General features: G+C 30.0%; 1 protein-coding gene across 2 annotated transcripts in view; it reads left to right on the plus strand.

The window, feature by feature from the left end:
* The first annotated feature begins 7,032 nt into the window (after positions 1-7,032).
* Positions 7,033-22,446, plus strand: part of LOC106720027 (frequenin-1) — a 120,001-nt gene continuing 104,587 nt past the window's right edge. For both annotated transcript variants that reach the window (XM_045686259.1, XM_014514570.2), the window contains exon 1: positions 7,033-7,232. The gene's annotated coding sequence lies outside the window, so the exon portion shown is untranslated. The remainder of the gene's footprint in view (positions 7,233-22,446) is intronic.

Genomic DNA, 22,446 nt, shown 5'->3' on the forward strand with positions numbered 1-22,446 from the left:
CTGTGAGTTGATTTCAAACGTACTAGCAGTTAACGTGTTGTAGAATTTTCCAGTGTATGATAGTTGAAAGAAGCTCTCTCAATTATTTATAGTAAAATCCTTGTATATTATAGAAATTTTAAGATTTTAAGATTTAAAAAGTATTTATTATAACTATTGGTTATATACTTATTACTTATGTAATTGCCTAGTTTAAATAATCAGTGATTTTCTCTCCTCAAATGATTTTAATAATACTTCCAGTCAAAATATTTCAGTTTCAGTTTTTGTTAACAATTTATTAACAGTATTAACAATCGCGCCTAATTTAGAGTAGGCTCCGAGCCCCTCGGTTGGGACGTATAGTGAGCTGATGATGATTAATAGTCGGCAATTTTATAAGTAAATTAAGCACCAATAAGTAAAATATTTTTTTTTTAGAGTATACAATAACATTATACTCTACTACGATGACGTCAGAGTGTTATACAATGAATGCAACATAAAGAATATGAAATAACCTTGTCGCTTAAAGCGTATAAAACTGTGTATCTCTTTCTTTTAAACTATGTAACATATTTTGTATTCAGTGAGAACAATAGGTAACCCTACTAAATGATTTCTTGTATATGATTTGACATGCAATAGTTTTACCTAAGTATTAAAAAAGTAACATAACTAACCTCTCTTAATTAACAGTATTATTTTTTTTTTAAAGTAACAGAAATCGGCTATAAAATTCAAAGACTTTAATTGTACGATTAAGATGATTATTGAAAGATAACTTTTTTTTTTGTAAATCGAGTTATATTAATATTTATTATTTTGTATGTTGTCGAAAATAATTTACTTGATACATTATTAATTAATAGTCATTCCTTTTTCTTATAAATTTTAAAAATAACTGCAAAAATTCTTAAATGTTCTTCTTTCAATATAAATTAAAGAAAGATACATTTACAAATAACAAGTATTAAATTAAATATTTAAATGTCTTACTAAGCTTTCGTAATTTGAACATTTTACATATGAAAATTAAAAAAAAAAAACATTGTAATCGTATTGAAATTTTTAGTTTTATTAAAATTAAAATTTTCAGAAATATTAAATAATTCTACCGACGAAATATTTGTACAGAAACATGATCACCGTTTTCCAAAATATTAAAAAAAGATGTATTTTCCATACAATTGTTTCCTCAGTGGCAATTCACTGCTACACAATTTAATAGAAAAATATTACATAATAATGAAATTCAGTTCAATTATTTCTTGTTAAAAATAATATTATAAATAATAGAGGTGTGAAAATGACTTTAAAATATAAACAATTGCTTTAAAATAATGCCTTATACAAAATATACATATATATTACAAAGTCCAAACAATACGGTGCCGATGAAATTTGACTATTTTTATCAGGAATGTATAGAATTATTGTATTTATAATATAAAATATTGTTAACATTTTCAATATTGGAATGATCACTTTTTTACCGTATTTCTAATATTCCATAATAAAAAAATATTAACAAGACTGAACATGTTCATACATAAATGTATAAATGTTTAAGAATCATTTGCATTCATCAAGGAAAATAATTATAATTCATAACAATTGGACCAAAGAATTTTTCAAAATACAATGAAATTATAACTAATTGTAACTTTTATACATTCTAAAAGCTGATAAACAAATTTAATAGGATAACATTTCATTTTAAAGATGCAAAATTATAGCAGACAATTGTAATTATTTGTATAGTAAACAAAAATTAAATAATATTAAATCAGTATTCATATTTAGTATGTTAATTTTTTTTATATAAAACACATGAAAAACATCAAAAAGATAAATTCTTCCAGAAAATGCATTTCTTTTTTATATACGTATGTCTTATGGTTACTATAAATTGTTGTTCATTTTTAAGAACCACAGTAGGAAATTCTCTCTTATTTTTTTTTAAATACTACAGTTATTTATAAAACATTTAACTGAACAGAATCTCTGAAATAAAAAAAGACAATACATACTTTTTTAACTATTGTTATTACTAAGTCTTATTTTCGATGTTCTTTGGCTTCCAGTAGATTCTCGAACATTCGAATCCTATACATTTTTCTTTCCATTAATGGAACATTCTAGAACAGTGTTTCCCAAAGTGGGCGATAACGCCCCCTTGGAGGCGTTTGAAACCTAGGAGGGGGCGATAAGAGGCCCAAAAATGGGGGGCATTGAAATTAATTAAAGCAATGAAATTGTGGTTTTTAAGTTTTAGGGCTGAATAAAAATTAGGGGCGCTCTGAAATATAATTTATTTTCAAAGTGGGCGGTGAAAGAAATAAGTTTGACAATCACTGATCTAGAACTTCTGTGTACTGTAAGTTTTCATGTATAACTTTGAGGATATCTTTCTTTATCGTGTTGTAGGATTTGTTGGTTATTTTATATTAAAAAAATAACACTGCAATATTTTTTTTAAATATCTTAAGCAATAGATTTAATTTAACTTGCTCATTTAACGTTTCTAAAATAGTAATAAACTTGTTCTGTTTCTTCTTTTTAGTTTAATTTTTTATTAAATATTGTATGAAAAAGAAATGACATACTATTATAAGTTTTGGTAGTTAATAATTAGGAATAATGGCTATTAACTGAGGCCTGCTTACTTAATTTAAAGTAATTATATATATTTGTAACTTATTTTGCGGTAGGAACAAAATGCGACTTCTAAATAATAATAAACTCCTAAACTATCCGAATGTATACAAAGTTTTGTTTTGGCAAAAGTTGCAATATTGTAAAAGGTTCATTCATGTCGGAATTGTTCCGACATTTACTTTGTTTTTATCAGGTAAACCATTTTATAAGTATGTTGTTGTTATAACCTGTATTTCTCTCTCAATTGACAATCTGACTGATTTTTTAAGAAAATAATCTCCACATATGGAGCAATATTTTCAATATTTATTAATGCAACCCATTACAATCCTGAAACCAGAGAAAGTCAAATTATCTGTTTCTTCTGTTAAGAGTATTTTTAAGGCGATTATAAATTCTGTTAAGACTATTTAAGGCGATTATATTTAAGTGTTTTGAATGTTAAATAAGAAATAAGTAGTTACAAACGCACAAGTGAACAATATATTGTTGTATTTTAGAAAAATTAGTCATTTAAAAAATATTGTATTAGACTGCAGTATTTCGATCGGTTTAAACTAATACTAATCACCATGATAGCTTTACCAATACACGAGACATGCGATTTTTCTAAAGCTTTCGACAAGTTCTATCACATAGTTTTATATAATACGTAAAACAAAAACCATCAAAGTTTATACGTTATATATATTCTTTCTATCCTATCTTTAGCTATCACATTGATTGGTTTAATTCACGCATTAATAGTGAAACAAGTTTTAAAGACATACTATTTGATCCGGTATTTCCCAAGGATCAATTTTAGGTCCAGTACTTTTCATAGTCTATATAAACTAAATATATGGATAATACGATTCCTATTTCCGAAAACATTTACATATATATCTAAATGTTTTTATTAGTTTAGTCTTTTAACCAGTTAAGTAAGGTAAATGTGGGTGTCTCCAGTTGGGTCCTGATTTTTTTCCCATTGAACTGTTTGACTCTATAGAAAAAATCCCACTGCACCGATTAAATGAAATAAAATTTTAATTGGACCTATTAATCGGTAATTCGATCGGCCCAACGGGAAATACTCTTTAGTGTTGCTAAATTCATTTTCATTCAACCGGGTAATGACTGGGTAAGCTTTAAGCTATGACCCATACCCCTAGTCAAAAGTACTTTTGGATTAAGGTAACATGCTATGAACTGTGACATGGCGTAAACATTACTTATATAAAACTTATGCTATTCATGTTTATAAAATATTTTTACTTAAGTATTACTTGTTGGACGATTTTATAATTTAGTGCTCTTGAATAGTATTAATATGTATGAAATGCTTCATTATATACGTGTATAATTTCAATTTAAGTCAATTTTAAACATTCTTTTTAAAAATTTTTTTGGTTATTTTATTTCATTCGTGTACAAAATAGATGGCGCTTTCTGTAAGTTTTCATTTAAGTTATTTACAGTACCAATAGCTTGTGTTGCATGCATTTAAAGTTTTATAATTTTGATTCAGTTGAAAGCTCACAATGCAACTTTTATTCCAGTGTTTTTATTTATGTTATATTGATGTGACCAATTTTTATTGCATTTTTTAAATCTATCCTAACTCTATATTATGTCCAGCTTTATGTTTAGGTTAAGTTTTATTTGTTTGCAAGGAACTATTTTAGTAATTAATTACCTGGCATTTAAAAATGCAAATGTATGTAAGATGTGTCTATGTTATAAATAAATTAAATTAAACCGTTGTTGTTTTATTTTTTAAACATCGTAAAGGAAAGAAAATCAGTTTTAGGTTAAGTTAGTTGGAAAAACTCTTAATTTGGACAACTTCGTTTCTCGGAGTGACATCTCAAGAAGTTTGAAAAGTATACATGTGGGTTTTCACTGTTGATATATTTGCAAACAAATATATCATTCACATCATTTAAGCTGCAGGTTTGTGAGAATAAAAATAAAACTCTATAAAAAGGATGTTTTCTCTTTTTCAGCGTAACAAAAAGAAAAAAAATTTAAGTAATTTTTGTTCAATGCACTTTTTCAATCAATTTATTTCTTACCCAATTTAAAACGAATAGAATAAAATTGTTACAAGATGCATACGTTGTAAAAATTTTGCTCTTATGGAGACAATTTGCTGTTCAATCGATCCTATGTTGGAAGCTTATTTAATTATTTTTTTACTACGAGTACATTGTACGTCCGTTGGCATCATCATATACTACAACGATCGCACATCTTGAATATTTCAAGCTTAAACATTTGCCTAATTTACTGCGAAATATATATTTCTAGTCATCTGGATCGTGATTAACAATTGTGGAAATAAAGAGTGTTATTTTCTTTTCACCCAATTAACTTTCTTTAGCTTAGCAGTTTTCGTACCGAGTCTTGTGTACGCCAGAGAAGGTTAATGCGCAAAAAAGTGAAGTTTCAATTAATTATAAAGATTACTTAGACTTTTAACTTTGGTATTGCAATGGTTGCGAGATTCAATTATTGGTTTATGAATAAGATGCCATGAGATTATACGTTACAATATTTATAGTAGCGTTCATATTAAAATTTCATTTATTCTACGTCATTTATTTAACCCCAAAGTAACGATCTCACATAAAAATCTGAAAGCAGGTAATTAATTTTATAATATCTACGTCGACCCATTACACGTTCATACTCGAGACAAATTACTGGCATCAAAATGTTATTCGGTGAATTATAACCGTGTGTTTCCATGGCTGAAACACACATTATGCTAAATTGAGATAACATTGTTTTTGTATGAATGTTTTAGCAATGAAAACCGTCAGTTAAATTCATACATTTTGGATATACTCGTATTTTGCTCACATTGTAAAGGAATATTTAATAACATTCTTTTTAGAGCGGAATTATTGACTTACTACAAATCAATATCGACAATATTGTCATAAATCTTTCCTTTATCCGTATTACTTTTTTTCAAGAGGTATGTAGTGAGTGTCAAGGATTAGCAAAGAGGCTTAATACAAACGAGTATATATTCAAGCAAATACGCTAGTATTATTTTTTGCAAGTATTTACGTTTCGATTCTCTTCTGGGAAGGCTATGATATTAATCGAATAATCGAAATTTGATGTTATAATGATAAGGGTCGCAGTTCTTGGGTAAGAATATTCGTATGTTATTGTCTACCACAGCTCTTTTATTGCGTCTTTTAAGTATTCCTACTGGGGTAAATAATAATATAAGTGACAAAATAAGATAAAAACAGAGCTCGAAAATAAGAGAATTTTAATGTGGTCAATCCATTTTCTTTCTTCTGTTATATAGTAGTGAAAATAGAATTAATCAAACTACTAGGTTAATGTGATCTTTATTTTTTATACATTTTAATAACGAGTTCAATAATTTAACAAATTGGATTGCGGACGGTTCAAAAATAAATTTCAAATTAAATATTGGCATAGATCTGGAGATGTATAATTAAAATGTTATATAAGATATTTCCGATGGAAAAAAAAAATGATTAGCATAAAATGCAAATTTCAAGTCAGGTTAGCTCTTGGTATACATTTGAGTATAATACAAGTTATAAGACGGTTGCGGATCCGGCCCCGAGTTTCTTCAGTCCCGTTTAATTGTTTCGGCAATTAGGTTTATCTTTTATTGCTGTTTCAGTGGCAAGAGATTATAAAGCGGGAACAATTCGACTCGATAGGCACGACTTTCCAAATAAGTTAAAATGTAAATTGACTTTAACGGTGATTGTTTTTTATTAGTTTAAACCAACTATTGCGAATAAGTTTTAATTCCTGGAATATTTTTTTATTCGGGTATTTAGTATTCAGATTATATTTCAAAAATTTAGGAAATTTACAACTAGACTCCTAATTACAATGCTTTCAGAACGTGTTCTGTAAAGGAGTTTATTTTTAACAAAATCGTGGTGGTCCACGTAAACGGCAGAAGCAAAGGAGTGATCACATGCCAAAATGATATATACGTAATGATCAAGGTAATAACTATATGTTTCGGTATTAGTCTGATGTTTTAGGAAATTTAAGGAAGGTCACGTGTACCGGGCATGAACTTTTTTAAATTCTAAACATTCTTGTAAATTACACTTGGTTGGTTTTGCGACTTTAGCAAGAAAAGTCATCAAAATACCGAGGTGGGTGACGTTAGGAAATGTGGTTGTAACTCGGTAGCTTTACAGAGTTAACCAAAAAAACAGTTTTACATAACCACGGGCCGTTCCGAAAACCAGCGTGATCCATGGAATAACGTCCGTTAGGAAACTTTACTCATTCATCTTTTCCCTAAAAGCGGGGTGTTGGTGGGAGGGGGAGTGCGCTGCGCTACTCCGCGTTATGTAACGCTGGAGGGTGAAGCTGATTCCTATTCGAGCCGCCCTGGCGCGCGGTGCCTCTTCTCGCACGAGCTCGCAACAGTTAGCAATCGCACCGAGCGCTGTCGCCCGACCCAACTTCCGAATAGTCGCGCTCACTCGCGACTTTCGTGTCATATTTAAAAATCGCCGCGAAACGTTACTTAACAACTATTCGTCTTCAAACTTTACCTCTTCACTGTCAACTTCTTCTCACCGAGCGCGGTAAGCTTATGCTTAGTTACGATTATTTCTTCAACCATGCGTTCAATTTATTTGTTATATAACTTTTTTATTTTTGATTCTTTCTTTAATTCATAATTTCACAAATATGCTGGGCGATGAAAATTTTTCTAACTAATGAGGAAATTACATTTATATCTTACGTGGGAAATGTTTTGAAAGTTTTGTTTCACTTCTGCAAGCCAGCGCTATATCTTAAAAAATTTATCTTCTTTATCAAATCCAACGGCGGAATATTATTACTATTTGTCAATTTGAAAATTAAAAATGATGTTCCCTGAGTAAAAAAAGCTATGAAGTATTAAAAATGTCGTAAATAACATACAATTTTGCACGTTAAGAAGAAATAAGAATTAATTATTATTGCTACTGTCCGAATATTATACCTTGTTAGAAAAATGGTATAAATAAAAAAAATACTGATTTCCACGTGGAAATAAACAACAGTAAGAGGTAATTTACGTAAGTGATCATCATTCATCATTTTTTCGCCTTTGTGTGTGTCCGTAACATAATAGTACGTAACGAATCTAAGAATAATATTTAAAATAATACGATGACCAGAAATTATTTAATATTTGTTTGCAATAAATTACTGTACTCATATTTCATGAAAGTCGTTTCTTTATTTAATAATTAGTTTTAATAAAAAAAAATTGAAACTTTATTAAAAGCAAAGGGCAATTGTTTTTGTAACGGCAGAACGTAAATGATAATGTCTTGTAACAGGTTGCGGCTACGATGATGCGTAGCGCGTAGACGTTTCGTAGATGACTAATAAAGCTTCTATCATTTTTACTCGGAAGGTTACGCCTGATTAATGTTTTTAAGGAGCGTTGTGATACTGAGATTCTTGTTACGTAAGATATCTTTGGAGACATCAGCCTTTGTTTGATGTACTCGTGTCTTTGTTTCTTTGATCATCCGTTTCTTTAGATTTTATTTATGTTAAACCCCACTTTTTACACTAGTTTTAAATTATAAAGTTGTAATATATTTAACACAATCGTTATTTTTTTTAAACATCATTATAATTGTTTCAATTTTTTTTTAAATTTTATAATAAATATGGTATATTTTATATCACTTTTTTTCTGTAAATGAGATAAGAAATATTTATTAATAAATATTAATTACGATATTATGTTAATAAAATGTATTTTTCCTAATTTGAGGTTGATTTTCGTACTTTGGTTTTGAGCTAAACGAAAAAATAAAACTTATTTAAGAACGAATCGTCTTAAAACCTTAAATATTTTACCATCATAGAAGTCCAAAGTACGAACACGTGTTTTCTGAAAATTCGTTTACCCATCAGGCGCCTATTGGCGTTTATTATTTCATCTCCTGGGAATCCCAAATAGTAATTTCTTTAAAGAAATAAACCTACGTGTCTATTTTTTTAAGCCGTCGAACGAGATTCGGTTTTTGTAGACGACTCTTTTAGCATTTTCGAACCCGACTTTTACTTTTTAAAGAATCTAATTTAGTAATTTTTTACTATGATATTGGTTTTATACTTGATCTTGATTTTATATTCGTTATTTCCTTTTTTGATATTTTTTTGAATTTTCTATGAGCTCTATGGGCGATATAGACATAGTCGTACTCGTAAAAGTACGTTTATTATTTTTAACAAAAACTTTATCAAACAGTTGTTAAAAAATGATTGCAATACAAGCAAAATAAACTAAATTTCATAATTTTGTTGCAGAGTAATATTTTTAATTGGTATTAAAATAAAAAAATACTTATAAATAATGGAAGTTCTATTTCTACATTTTATATAACTAATGTAATATGTAACATATAATGAACAACATTAAAAAAATTTGTAAGTCACATGTGAAATATTTATTGACATATTAATATATTCAAAATTGATTGAGCGTCAATTTAGTCTACGAGTCAATATCAATTTGTCTAACAGCCCATGTTACGATACACAACCATACTGCGAGCCGTAAATGTACTAAATTTAATTATATTAGTGTTTAGCATAGATACAGAGTAATTTAAGGAAATTTTAAGGAAACCAAGGTTGCTGCAGAACTGATAGCAGCAGGGATAAGGGAAATAAAAAAAAATAACATACTGCGAGGTACCATCGTCGTAATACATGAATAAAAACATATTCAAATCTATTTTTTTCATAGAAAATTAGAGAGATGTTATACTGTTTTTGTACGAGTTTTTTGGTAGTGGAAACTCACAATTAGATAGTTCGTGATGTGATCGCTTTAAGTATAACGTTGTAAATAGTATTAAAAGATTATTCAAGCTATAAGCCATTTCAACATGACAAAACAAAGCCGCATTTTATTTTTAAATATATGTATTGAATTAAAAAGTCAATATAGCTTCAATATTAAAAAGAGGTACTACGTATATTGCTAATTTTTGGTTAGATAAAATGAAATCTTTACATAAACATTATACGTTTTAGTAATTATTTAGTAATTACTTATACGTTTCAGTAAATTAATAATGATGTCCCTCAAATTTTATAATAACCGTCGACCAGTTGCTATGGACGTAGGTGTCAAGCCATAATTAAAAGAGAGCATTTCAGTCTTTTTGCAAAACTTGGAATTTATACACATTTTCATACGATTTTGTTGGTTCGCATTGAAAGTCGGTGACCTTAATGTTGTTTTTATTAAAATATTTTTTTTATTTTCATATTTCTTTATTATTTCTCAGATTTTTTTTATTAAAAATATTTTAATACACTTCTCCTCATTAACTTGAACTGTGTCTTTCACGTTCATCCGTTCCCACAATTTCCTTAAAAAGCGGCACAAAGTTTTCACGTGTAAATATAATTGTTATTATACATTATAATACATTACTTTTAATAGCGCAATCGTTGAGATTCGAAAGCTTATATGTAGCTAATATTATCCGAGGAGAGAACCTAAACTAACAATGTTAGGTAGCGACTGCAGTGAATACGAGCTCACACGCCTGCTTCTTCCACGCGACTTCACTTCAAGTGTTCAAACGTTTAGCTTACAACGCTTGCTTTCGAGATTTATTTAATAACTATAAAGTCTACTGTTGATTTAATATATGATTTTCAAAGGCTTTCTTACATTTCATACGAAACCAAGTCTCCTCACAGTCTAATATTTTCGTGTGTTTCGCTTCACGAATTTCAAATTTTAAATCGGGAATCCTTCTAATCTATTCACCTACCAAAACTACGTCCATATCTTGGACATGGTTAAGTTGAAAGCAATAATTTATATTAATATCCGTTCTTTTATTATCTATGGGTTGGACCTCAAGAATAAAAAAAAGCTACACCACACGTATGGGGTAATTCCGTATTAAGTTTGATGAGTCAGTTTCTAAAGTCTCATCTCGCTATTCTCCTTATTTTATTCCTTACTTTTCTAGTGATGGTTAAATCATTTAGGTGACCCGTTTGCTCATTTGCCTGTCAATAGATACGCTATTGTATATGTAAACTCACAGCTTCTCGGTCGGAGTATTTAAATAACATCTGTCGCTCTTCTATTATAGTCCGCATATCATCTCTGTAATCCATTTAAATCTCATCAGATAGATCCTCTTAAAATTTCAATTAACAGTTTAATCGTCAGCGGCATTTCAGATATGAGACTCGAGATCAATACAAGTAATACCACAGATAAACTCGATTTTTAGAGCTACCGCATTTTGTCACCTAAAATATGATTAGATATTAGATAATCCATGACTATGACGTCACGATATCATCGCGTGTCAGACAATTTGGCGACTTTTATGTTAATTCGCGTAATGACAAGTTGCATAGCTTGTAATATTCTTATGTCACATTGTATGTTCGAGAGAAAAAGAGCGTCGGTGGTTCAGGGGTTAAGCACTTGACTTGCAATCGTGTTTTTCGATTATCGATTTACATTTTGTACATTTATCCGACGTTCGTACGGTGAAGGAAAACATCGTGATGCAACCTGCACATATCTGAGAAGAAATTCAATGATTGTGTGAAGTCAACCAACTCGCACTTGGCCAGCGTGGTTAACTATGGCCTAGTCACCCCTAACTTGGGGTAGGCTCCGAGCCCCTCGGTGGGGACGTATAGCTGCTGATGATTATATGTTCAGGATTAACTAAGATATTACTTGACTGTTCTTGATTAAATTTCACAGTTAATTAAAGTTCGTGACTTGATCGATCTTTATTTTAGGATGGTTTTTATTTTTGACTTCATTATCAAGTAGTTCTATCCGAAGTCAGGTTCTTGGTAATTTTATATGTATTTATTAATTTATCTGTAGAAATTGAAATTGTTTTTTTGGCCCAAGTATTGTTGGATCCTTCAATTTAACATACTACTCGTATATATTATATAGAGCTTCCGTGACACTGGCACTAAAAATATTACATTTGCATTTAAATAGCATATCAAAAATTAACTTGGCTGCAGTTTCATAGTATGTGGTTAGCTAGATAGTACATCAATACTTTATTATACTCGCTCGTGGTACTACGTTGTTAATATATTTTATAACTGAAATTAAAAAAAAAACTAAGTATTTGTCATATTGAAAAGATGCTTTCGTAATTTAAAATAAATAAAGTTTGCATATATTTCTTTAATATAATTGATAATTTATTATGTTACGCATACAACTTTTAGCCAGTACAGTTGAGAGAAATTTAAAAGTCCCGCGAGGGTTTCCGTCCTCGCTTCTTACAGTAAATTATCATTATGTAAAAAGTTTAGGGGAAAGTTATATATACGAAATGTTGTATACGGTTATTTTACACAATGGCCACTGAGACCCTTCAGTACAATAGCAAGAGTCCACTAATTCGACCCATTACGTGTCTCGTTAGCAACAAGTTTTACAACATTACTACGTCACAGTCGCTAATTTAACAGCAATGAAAGGAATTGTAATAAAAAGCCAGGCAAGCCGACCTTGTAATTACCAACCCCCCCTCAATTACCTATGTCGCGTAGATGGCTAAAGTATTTACCGTATATAAAACTCGGATTTCTCCATAAAATATGCTTAAATGATCAATATTAGTATGTACGTATATACGAGTACGTAGTTATAAAGATGTCCATACAACTTTAATTTTTATTTGTTAGAAATGTTTGTGTGTTAATATTTTTCGTACGAAAAGCTTGAACTGTGGTATATTTTCGCGTAGTTTAATTCCAATTGTTTTTTGGGAATATTTGTATTAATGTCATTACGGTTTGGTTAATAAGGTAACGTCAAATTAAATCGACAGATTCAAATGATTTCTCTTTTAATAATTTGGCAACACAATAGCATATACGCAAGAGTATTGCGTTTATTAAAGTCATTTCTGTTCAAAATACGCTTATTTGATTCTGTTTCAATGTAGGTATTGTTACTCGAACGTGATAAGGCTGTGAATGCTAGAATTGTTTTTATAACACAACAAAATCTGAATTTGCAGTGTTTTCATTTCGCAAACTCTCGACCGCAAAATCCGTTTCGCTTAAGTTAGGGATTGCGGCCGGGATAAAACGGGAAGTAGTGTTCATCTGACCGGAGAGGCATCGGCTTCGAATACGGCAAAAACATCGAACGATAAAAATAGGTCATTGAATTTTAAAATATACAACAAGCTTTCTATTGAAATAAAACAAAATACAAAACAGCTCCTGATCGATTGATGTGATCTTTTAGAGATTTGGCGGATTAATCCATTTTGAAGTGTTTCAATCCTGTTCCCCTTCCTAGTGTCATAGTGAGTACCATAGAAATACGTGTACTTGTCTTAATTACTTAAAAAAAACAACGATACTACCCACATACTAAAGGTGAATACAAACAATCTATTCATAAATAAAAAGGCTATTAACAATAAAATTAATGCCGTTTTTAGTTCAGTATAAACGTTCCTAATACTGACTATAAAAATATTCGGTGTTAAACTATTATGTTAAAAAAAATATTTATTTATTATTATTACTTAAAAAGAACAAACTTAGCCTAGGATTACATGTTTCTTATTCTATAATAACTTAAGGTAGGTATGTAATTTATATTAACTAATCATACATAAAATGAAACAATGATTTAGGCAAATTTGTTACATAGCAAATTATTCAGCTGTCCTCCGTACTAGTATAAAACTGTACTACGGCAGGGCAGTAAATATGTAAAATAACAGTTTGTTATTTCAACAGTGACTAAGTATGATATCTATGAGTGTTTCTATCACGTACCGGCTTTATACCAGATTAGTTCGCCAGTTATCAGAGCCAAACTATAAAACCATCGAGCGACACATTCATCTGTAGCCTGCTACGAAAGTCAATGGCAATTCCACTGATTTATACTACGACAGAGTGATGTTAATTTTCAAGCCTTTTATAATCTTTGTCTCGTACTTTTAGAATTAATAATTTAGAATTTGTAAATCGTTTATTCTATCGACGTCAATCAAATGGATTACGTTCGACTAAAAATTATTTGCTATGTTAAGTGTTTCCCCGTAAAATTAATTAAATAGATTAGAAGTAAAGTAATATGAATGTGTTTACATTTCATTAATTTGGCACTAAGCAGAACTTAAATATTTGTTTTTAAACTTATAATTTCTAAAGTATTAAGTTATATAAGGAGCATTGTACACGCCTTTAGGATTCTACATTCTATTTACTTGATTAAATCTTAGATATAAATTACTTTCATCACTTTACAACTGACAACAGACTAGTTACTATACCTACACTTTTACTTAAGCTTACATACTAGAGACTAGCCTGAGTTGGTGAATTTAAAAAAAAACAATTCAAAGGCGTTGCTTTTTGACCTTTTACATCGTCGATACCGCGTGTCTATTTTTTAACTCGTTTTGTTTGATGTATTAACATCACAATCCCTTATAAATATGTAAGCATTGAAAACATCGTCAGATTAGTGTTATCTAGATTTGGTAAACTATTATTGCTTTTGTTTCGATTGTGTTGCAAATTTTTGTCACAGTGCTGTTAAAAAAAATTCTTTTGTCATTTTTATATGTTGCTGCTGCCATAATGTTTACCAAGACACGAGTGTAACGAGATATGATAGATTATTTTTTAGTGCCAACTGTGTACTTACCCTTAGTTTTGAAACATGTAACAATTGATTTTTAATAACTAAAGGAAAAGCTGACAATGCACAATTTTCTTAGTCGAATTCATGTCAAAAAATAAAATAAATAACACAGAATCGATCAACAGAAAATCGATCTGTTTTTCTATTTCGTTGTTTTTATACTTATTTTTGCGTTTTTAAATATTTTGTTGTTTTGTTTTATAAAAGAATCCGCGGAAAACGTAATGTAAAATAAAGCTTCAAAATAAATTGCCTTTGCCTTAAGAATTAGGGCATTGATATCCAGTTGGCGTAGCACAATTCAACCGTTCCTAGTCAATAATTTTGTATTGTATTATATTAACATAATGCTCGTTGCATTGCTTTTTGCCTAGATTCAAGTGACAACGTGATTCAAGTGAATGTAACATAGAAATATATGTACTCGTATCAAACACTATTGTATCTCTCCGTTTAATATATTTGTGCTCAACTGACGGGGTTATGTATTTGCGAGTATGTGTGTTTTTATGTAAGTACATAGATCTAAATGTGAGCACACATTTTGAGGACTGAGGAGTCATTAGATTTTTATTATTATCCAGGGCTAGATAGTCAGTTAGATGTCCATTGGCTTTTTAAAACCAATACGAGTATATAGTTGTATAATAAATCTATTAAAATCTTAAAATAATTCGACTTAAATAATACCACGATATAAATGCTTAAAGTGAAGTTTAATGTAAATAATAACAATGCGGCTTACTAATACGAGTGTTGTGGAATATGAATTACCACATTAGACAAATATCTTGTATAAAGCATCGTTATTATTAATATACATTACAATTGTAATTATTTAATGAATGAATACAGAAGGAGCTTTATGTTTAATTAACCTTGTTTCTTAGTTTATAATCTTATATTTCACGGTTTTTCACGAAACTGTTGATATATTATTGAAAAAACATATCAAGACTATCTACCTAAAAAAATATATGTTATAAGATGGCAAACCAGCAAGCATTATTCATGAGAGGAAACGTGGAATTGCTTCTACTTCACGCTTGTCTTCTGTGTGTTCGTGGTATTTCACCGGTCGTGCCCACTTATTCGTGCAACAGATATTGTTGCTGACGTCTTCCACTGTAAAATAAAGCTGTACAAAGAGTTAAAATCGCTTGGTAATCAAGATGGAATTTCGTATGTATCAAACTGGTCACCTTAAGAGTTATAATATATAGCTAGTATATATGTAGCTATATCGACATGATTGCATTGTGAGCATCAAATCAGATGTCACCGCAATATGAAATAAGTATTCTTAACTGAACAATAGGTAAGGAAAAGACGTGCGCCAAAACAATATTTTTAAACGTAATACTTAATGAAGCAAATTTAAATTTCTCTGGACAGCATTAATAAAAGGACAGAGGAAATACGATTGAATATTTTCGATAGTATTTGTCCACGTATTTTGTTACAAACAAGGGTTGGGTATAGGCCGTGCTCGAATGTGGCTTATCTCTTGGATTGGAACGGTCGATATCTTCCAAAGCCGATGAATCATAACGAAATGGACCCATTCCACCCCTTGCGATCGATGCCTTTTGAGATTCTTGCCACAGTTTTGCGAAATTTTTCTTTTGATGACATTGTTTTAGTCATTTTAGTTTTGCTTCTTCCATTATACTTTAGAGATTATATTTTGTATCTTTACATTGTATTGCACTATATAAAGAAAGGCTGATGATGAAATATGCCACGAGTCTAAAGTAGTTTCTTCTGAAGTATGAACTATGTCACTTTTAGGTTATGTAAAACTCTTTACGAAGTGAAATATATTTTGACAAGTGTTCTTATTATTATAAACATAACTAAACGTCTGATAAGTGATATTTGCAATAATAATTATGGTTCGTGTTTTTAAAGGACCAAAAATAAAGGTTTTTTTTCTTTAAAAGTAGTGGTATAGGTTTAAATATCAAGACAGACACCAATCTGATGTTTGTTTAATGCGGTCTGACACGGAGACCACTCTCCGGGCTCACGCCCCGGGGAACCGGAATCTTATCCTACGAAAACAAATACAACTTTAAACAGAACAACTTGTCGCATTTCAGTTGACTGTATTTTCAGTCAAATAATTCGTTTGGAAAATCTCTCGATTCTTTTAATTTATATGTTAATTTTATTTAATCATTGTAATTTTTTTAATTGATTTATTACTTAATGAAAATCTTATTTTTCTTCTCAAAGACAGTTTTTTAATAAAATACATTATAATGTTTAATTTTACGCGAAAGGCTTCTTATATTTTACGATGTGATATTAAGTCAATAAAAAGACTTGCTTAAAATGGTAAAAACTTTTTAATGTTTCAACTTTACTGAGTACAATGAGATATTAAAAAATGAGAGACGGCATTTTGAATATATTTTATCTAAATTTTCATGTAATTTATCTAAGCTGAAGATATATATAATCTTTTGAAATATATGTTGAACAATAAATATTTATGTTTCATACAACCCTAGTACAATGAATAAGTAAAAATATTTTCACGAAAACATAGCAGTTTCAAGTTTTTAATTTACGTCAAACAAAGTTCGCGAAGTGTAACTTACATTCGCTGTATACAACTTCGAAACTGCTAAGAAAACAAGAACAAGTTTAAATCAACAATTGTTATGGCGCCACAGGCCACAGGTAAGCTGTTATTGCAGACGACAATAATATTTTCTATTTCATTTATTGTGTGCCTTAAAAAGACATATTGACTGGAAATATAGATATTTATTATTTAATAACGACATATTCATTATTGAAAATACTTTTTTTTCTTACTTTGAAACTATTGTTTGATGCCCACGGGTTTTCCGACGTAGAAGGTATAAAAAAACTTCTTTAGATAATTATACAAAAGTTTGTAAACCTCTTTAATGTATAAAATTGCTCATGTGAAAAGCTTTATTATAATGAATAATCCAGCTCTAAACCACACGGTAGGTAGTATTAAGTGGTTTATTGTTCCAGAAAAATGTGTCACACTATATCTCACAGTTCTTTGTCCCACATTTCATAGACGATGAAGAAATGCGCTATTTCTTATACAAACGACGTAAACAACAATGATACAAGTAGTTAATGTTCTGATGTAAATTTGGTGTTATTCTCTCAACTACCTGTAGTCTCCCCGGTTTTATATGCCACATCTAAGTTGCAATCTTTTTGTAAAATTGTGTTTATCTACGAGTTCGGTGTTAACTTGGTATATTTTATAGTCAGTTGAAGATTGTATGTGTCGGGCGGCACTGACACGATCACTGTTCTGTGATATATTCTTATAGTCCTCTAACTGGCTCAGTGAATGTGATGCTTTGTACTAACGGTTAGTTTGGCCAACATTAGGCATATGAAATGAATCAAAAAAGAAAGAAAAACGGTTGCACTTTTGCTCCCTGGGCCAAATATGTTAGTAGCACTATACTAACCTTCCTTCAAAGTGATATTAAAATCGTACAAGCATCGTTTAGGCTTCAAATGGTCATCCAGATAAAAAGTCTAATTTCTCCGACACACAGTATTTTAACGATTGTAATCATTTGATCGAGATAATATGAGAGAAGAACTCTATTTTAAGATTTCTGTTATTGTATAATTTTTTTGAGCTTTTGTTGTGTTCGGAGTAAATATATCGAAAATACTGAACATTCACAATATGCCTCTGATTTGAATTTTATTTTCGTGTACCAAGGGTCATGAACTTGTTGAAATTTATTTGGGAAAGGTTGCCTCGCTTGAATAATACTTCAGTACAATTCTATTTAAGCATCTTTTAAAGTTGTGATAGAAAATTTAATAAAATAAAAATAACACCTCCTTGTTTTCCTTGAAAGTTTTTATAGAAGGAAATTAAGAAAGCTGTTTTTTTAATAAAAGAAGAAGTAAACATATAATGTGACTTTTTTTATTTAAACCAAATTCAATATATTTCTGCTACAGTAAGTGAAACTGTTGTTTTTTAAATTTAGCGACACAATCAATAAAGTATGGGGAAATTTAAATCAACCAATCGTCTGGTCATATCCATAATAATATAACGATTTGTGTTTTTGTTATCTCAGCTACATGCAATCTTCTTTCATCCGAAACCTTGGTGACCCAACATTCAGATCCGTACAATACGTATGTCACACCGGTGACCTGTCGCCACTTTACTGCCTTTGCTCTTTTAATAATTACCGTACTGTTTATTTAAGATTATCTATACATACTCATAAAATAAAAATATTGTAGTTTTCTAGCTTTAGTTGTTTACAATATTTTAATTCAGTACTCCAAAGTGCCTTGAGATTAGCTCGTAAAATTTAGATTACACAAACTGAGTAACAACAGAAGTCAAATGAAAGTTTTAGTTCTGTTTGTTCTTTCGAACTGTTTCTCTTTTCGCTGATATAATTGAACGTGGATTATATTTAATGATTTACCTTTTTAATGCTCAGGGTATAAAGGCTGACATTATTTTGATTTTGTATTATAAAAAAAAACCAACAGTAATCAGTTAATTTAAAAACTCCAGATAAAGAAGTTTTTTTAAAAGCCTTTTAGGTTATGGAACAGACAGTTGAACCTGGATACGAGAGACCTCTATAGGCAAGAAAAATATTGCAATTCCTATGACTCGCTCGTATTAGAAATAGACGCGAAAAATGTTCTGCCTACTAATAGTCGTACAAAAAAATGTAACCAATGTAAAATGAACAAATTTTCATTAAATACTGCCAGAGGAGTAAAGAAAAATTGCAAGTAATGTACGAGTTAAAAACTTAATAAATAAAAAAAAATTAAGATCTTCACATGTCTTTAACCGACGCAGCTACAGCGAAAACAAAAAAAGACGTGTAATAAAAAAATCCGTTAGCAGTAGAAATGTAGGTCGCTTCAGAAACGTTTACAATGTATACGTGTAAGGAGGTCGTGGACAAGATACTCTATATTTGTGGAATATGAATGCTAACTAGCTACTGCGAGAGATTCCCTCAAGCTTAATGATCTTGCTAATGTTGACGGAATGTTTATTCTACTTTCTTTATAATATTTAATTGTGTAATTGTTTTTTTAATTAATGTTACAATTGCCAGCCTAAAAGATGATTAAGTTTTTGTGTCTTTAAATGTTTTAAATAATAATTTAAATTAATAATAATTAAAATTCTTACCACGATTAAGCTGTTTAACCTCCCAATATTTCGGCACAGTTGCATACGCATGTTCACAGACCAGGCTGGGCCATGTTCACAGTTCACGGGTTCGTACGAAAATTTATAGTTACAATTCTGATATTTATCTACTTTTATTCTTTCTTTCAATGTGTTCACCACCTTTCTCTAATTACCGTAGGTTTCTGAGATCAAAATCGAAGTTTAAAACATATCGTTACTCCTGTTTTGTCAAAGATAATGATAGGGTTGATACATATCGTCATCTCCGTAAGCATAAGTATTGAATGCTTAGTCAGAATGCCGTTTTAATATTGGGGAAAATGCTGAGTGGAAGGACACAGGTGTTAGAGATGAGGGATGTGAATGTAGGATTAAAGGAATATTCCGCTGCAGCTGTTGTGCATACAATAACTATTTATGCGAAAAAATACTGCATGGTACTTTATAACCATTACGTTATACATGTTTACAAACGAATGTATGCGAGTTATCGCTGCAGAAACAAGTTGAGAGGAAAACTTTTTTAATTGAAGTAATTTATCAATTAACATGCAGAAGTAAAAGTTTTGGTTAAATATGTGCAGATGTTACATATGCCTTGTTGTTATGTTGATGATATTTGTTTATTTATTTAACTCTAGTTATTACATTTAACTCTTTTTTGTTATTTTATTTTTCGTTTAAATTTAAAACAAATAGCCAATATGAAAATATTATTTATTTAGGTTTTAAAATTAAATTATCAATACAGTATATTTACGTTATAACAAATTAAAAACATTAAAGTTAATATATTTTTTTGTTTTGGTAAATATTTTTCTGTACAAAAACTAAAATTCAGATGTTTCTCTTTTTCTGTCCGTCCGTTACAGCTGTTACATACACCCTACATCTTACAGAAAACACTTTGGATTCTTAATTAAATATTTGATCAATAATATTATGAAATATCCCTTTTATGTTTTTGCACAGATCTAAATTAACAGACCAATCAAATTAGATTATACCAGTAACATTGAAATTATTTATTCATGATTTGATTATTCGACTGCAATGTTTATGTGCAAATATATGTACGAATCAGCTAACTCCAATTTGCAACCAATTACATCAATAATGCATTACACGTTATGTGTCTAATAATGTCATGCACTTCGTACAACCATAAAATAAACATCGTACGCAACACCAATATTGACAGCATTAACTAAATGCACTCTATCATTAGTCAAAGTACACATTGCCACATAATATAGTATAAGGCGATTAATTTGGCTCGGCGTCGAACAGTAGAGCACTCATGTTAATGTGCCAAATCAAATGCTTTAAAGCAAGCACAAATGGTGCACAAATTTTTATCTGGCGATCTCAAAAAATCTCATAAAATTTTGATAATCTGTCCCGTGGTTTAGGAAAGCATAGGAGACAGACACAGATTTTTTATTTATTATCAACAGAGTTAAACAATTCATTGTTGATTAAACAATTTTATTTCCAATCGATTCGGTAAGCAAATACAATAATTGAAAAAATGTCATCAAATTAAAGCATATACTAACAACATTAAAAGTAATTTTCCAGGCTTTAAATTTAAATCCGGATATCATTTACATTTAACATTGTTATTATTATTTTAAATATTGCGATTGTGTGTACAATTCCATGAAATGTAGCATGAAGGAAATTGTCTTAAGTTGTGCTCCGTTACTTCACAAAGCAGTTTAACAATGTTCGTTATTGTAACACTTGCAGAACAAGAGGTACATCTCTCATCTCTAAAGAAATATAACCCTTTTCCTTTATGTAATTATGTCAATATAGTAATGGATCTCATAGAACTAAGCTATTGCAACAAGGACGATTTATTCAATAAAGATATCGGTTGCTTCTCTGTTAAGACGATAATCTTTCGATCGTCTAATCCTGTGAGTTATCGCTGGATCTAACCATTTCATTAACATAGAACAGTCGTCGTAAATTCAACTTCTATATATAGCCAGGATTTTAAGCATTCAAGTTTATCATTTGATTGGATAAAGCTTTAGTAATATTACAATAGAATAAAAATATTGATGCCCTAGTAAGCAAATATAACTACTAATAAATTATTCATAAATTAATTTGATGGCCAATGGTTATTGTTTATACTGACCTGGTTTTATTTCATATCACAATAATTTCAATCTTCTATAAATGTCGCGTTGAATTAAAAATATTAAAGTGGTCGCTTCGTGGCTATTACTGTGTATGACACACTTACATTTTTGTTTTATTTAATAATATTTGTAATCTAGAGCTATTGGATATTGAATGACAAAGTACTTGCGTGAAATAGTTACTTATATTTGCATTTTAAAACAAGGTTTAAAACAATGTGATCCCAAAAATGACGTGGCTTAAATGCACAAATGGAAAAAGTCGTGTTAAGGAAACAATGTGGCGCGTACAATGTGGTGTGTAATGGGAAACAATGTTGTGTGTTAAAAGAGACAGATGAGTATGCGGAAGTTGTGGGCAACCAATAGGTTATTTTTAAATTAATACGTTATAGTAATTGTTATCAAATCCACTAATTTGATATGTAACTGCTGGGAAAAAATAGCCAAACCGTCGTTGGACTTTACGAAAAATTAAGAAGAAGAAGGTTCGTCGATTCTTTTAGAGAAATTCTCTAAGAGATATTTCAATGGCGATTTTTATATAAAGTCAGATCTTTAGACTTTTAGTTCGTTCTTTATAAAGACTTGTCTAAATTGCAGAAGCTAGCCACATTGTCTCTCGGTCAGCAAATCGCTTTCTAAGCTCGGCGAGTATACGTCGGCATAGATATGAAATGATGCGATTTTGTGCCTTCTCTATTCCTTCCCCCTTATTTTCTCGCATGACTTAC

The sequence above is a fragment of the Papilio machaon genome, chromosome Z, assembly GCF_912999745.1.
Source record: "Papilio machaon chromosome Z, ilPapMach1.1, whole genome shotgun sequence".
NCBI lineage: Eukaryota > Metazoa > Arthropoda > Insecta > Lepidoptera > Papilionidae > Papilio > Papilio machaon.